The sequence below is a fragment of the Otolemur garnettii genome, unplaced genomic scaffold (genome assembly GCF_000181295.1).
Source record: "Otolemur garnettii isolate 467f Iridium unplaced genomic scaffold, OtoGar3 scaffold00046, whole genome shotgun sequence".
Classification (NCBI taxonomy): Eukaryota; Metazoa; Chordata; class Mammalia; order Primates; family Galagidae; genus Otolemur; species Otolemur garnettii.
Genome location: NW_003852441.1, coordinates 8,175,152 through 8,178,119, shown reverse-complemented (window position 1 = coordinate 8,178,119; position 2,968 = coordinate 8,175,152).

Genomic DNA, 2,968 nt, shown 5'->3' with positions numbered 1-2,968 from the left:
ATACTCTACTCTTAGTAGATTTGACACGTATCCTTGTAAAATGCACCAATTTTAGGTACGGTCCCACCAATTACCCTCCCTCCATCTTTCTCCTCCCTCTCCTCCCCTCCCCCTCCCCTTCCCCCTTCATCTTGAGCTGTAGTTAGGTTATAGCTTTCATATGGAAGTGTAGGTGACTATATATTGGTTTCATACTAGAACTAAGTACATTGAATAATTTTCCATTCCATTCTTGATACTTTACTAAGAAGAATATGTTCCAGCTCCATCCATGTAAACATAAACGAGGTAAAGTCTTCATCTTTTTAAGGCTGCATAATATTCCTTGGTGTACATATGCCATCATTTATTAATCTATTCATGAGTTGATAGGCACTTGGGCTTCTTCCATGACTTAGCAATTATGAATTGGGCTGTAATAAACATTCTGGTACAAATATCTGGATGTATACCTAGTAGAGGAATTGCAGGATCAAATGGCAGATCTATTTTTAGATCCCTAAGTGATCTCCAAACATCTTTTCAAAAGGAACGTATTCATTTGCATTCCCACCAGCAGTGCAGAAATGTTCCCTTTTCTCCACATCCACACCAACGTCTAGTTTTGGGATTTATGTGGGCTACTCTTAATTGGAGTTAGATGATATCCCAAAGTGGTTTTGATTTGCATTTCTCTGATGATTAAAGATGATGAGCATTTTTTCATGTGTCTGTAGGCATCTACCTGTCTTCATTAGAGAACTTTCTATTCAAATCTCTTGTCCACAATGATACTGGATCACTTGTTCTTTCCTTGCTAATGAGTTTGAGTTCTCTATGGATTCTGGTTATCAAACCTTTGTCAGAGACATATCCTGCAAATATCTTCTCACATTCTGAGGTCTGTCTGCTTGTTTTACTTATTGTGTTCTTGGCAGTGCAGAAGCTTTTTAGATTATTTAGGTCCCTGTAATATATTTTTGGTGTTGCTTCAATTGCCAAGGGGGATCTCCTCATAAAGTATTCTCCCAGGCAAATTTCTTCAACAGTTCCCCCTGCACTCTCTTCAAGTATCTTCATAGATTGATGTCTTAAGTTTAAGTCTTTTATCCAATGAGAGTCAATTTTTGTTAATGGTGAAATGTGGGGGTCCAGTTTCAGTCTTCTACAGGTTGACAGCCAGTTCACCCAGCACCATTTTTTAAATATGGAGTCTTTCCCCCACTAAATGTTTTTGACAGGCTTTTCAAAGCTCAAATGATGATAAGCAGCTGGGTTTATCTCTTTGTTCTCTATTCTGTTCCATAAATCTACCACTCTGTTTTTTTTTGCTAGTACCATGCTATTTTGATTACTATAGATTTATAGTATAGTCTGAAGTCTGATAGCATGATTCCTCCTGATTTGTTTTTATTTATGAGCAATGTCTTGGCTAATCAAGGTTTTTTCTGATTCCATATAAAATGAAGTATTATTTTTTCAAGTTCTTTAAAGTATGACAATGGTGCTTTAATAGGGATTGCATTAAATTTGTATATTGCTTTGGGTAGTATGGACATTTTAACAATGTTGATTCTTCCCAGCCATGAGCATGGTATGTTTTTCCATTTGTTAACATCTTCAGCTATTTCTTTGCTCAGAGTTTCATAGTTCACTTTATAGAGATCTTTCATGTCCTTTGTTAGGTAAACTCCCAAATATTTCATCTTCTTTGGCACTACTGTAAAAGGAAGAGTCCTTGACTGTTTTTACAGCTTGACTATTGTTGGTATATATAAAGGCTACTGCTTTATGAGTATTGATTTTGTATCCAGAAATGCTGCTGTATGCCTTGATCACTTCTAAGAGTTTTGTAGTTGAGTCCCTGGCAGCAGAATGGTCCACGGCCAAACTAAACTTACCCAGAAACTTTTTTTTATTAAATCATATTTGTGCACATTAATACTATCATGGGATACAGTGTGTTGTTTCCATATACAATTTGAAATACTTTCATCCAATTGACCAACATAGCCATCATGTCATTCTCATAATTGCTGTGTTAAGACATTTATATTCAACATTTAGAAAGATTCACATGTACCTTATAGGATAAATCATAGGCGTGATCCCCACAATCACCCTCCCTTCACCCATTCTACCCCCTTCCCTCCCTCTCCCTATCCCCATATTCTTGGACAACAATTGGATTATAGCTTTCCTATGATAGTTAACAATTAGTTTCATAATAGAGTTGAGTACTTTGGATACTTTTTCTTCCATTCTTGAGATACTTTGCTGAGAAGACTATTTTCCAGCTCCATCCATGTAAACATGAAGGAGGCAAAGTCTCCATCTTTCTTTATGGCTGCCTAGTATTCCATGCTACAATTTATTGATCCATTCATGGGTCGATGGGCACTTGGGCTTCTTCTATGTCCTAGCAATTGTGAATTGGGCTGCAATGAACATTCTGGTATGTAGAACATTATCTGTATTGTAGCGTGATTTTTGGTCTTCTCGATATATACCTAGCAGAGGAATTATAGGATCAAATGCCAGGTCTATTTTTAGTTCTCTAAGTGTTCTCCATATGACTTTCCAAAAGGGACATATTAGTTTGCAATCCCACCAGCAGTGTAGAAGTGTTCCCTTTTCTCCACATCCCCGCCAGCATCTGTGATTTTGTGATTTTGTGATATGGGCTAATCTTACTGGTGTTAGATGATATCTCAAAGTAGTTTTGATTTGCATTTCTTTGCTGATTAAGGATGATGAGCATTTTTTCATATATCAGTAGGCCATGCATCTGTCTTCTTCAGAGACATTTCTCTTTATGTCTCTTGCCCATCCTGAGATGGGATCACTTGTTCTCTTCTTGCTAATATGTTTGAGTTCTCTGTGGATTCTGGTTATTAGACCTTTGTCAGAAGCATAACCAGCAAATATCTTTTCCCATTCTGAGGGCTGTCTGCTTGCTTTTCTTACTGTGTTATTGGCTGTGCAGAAG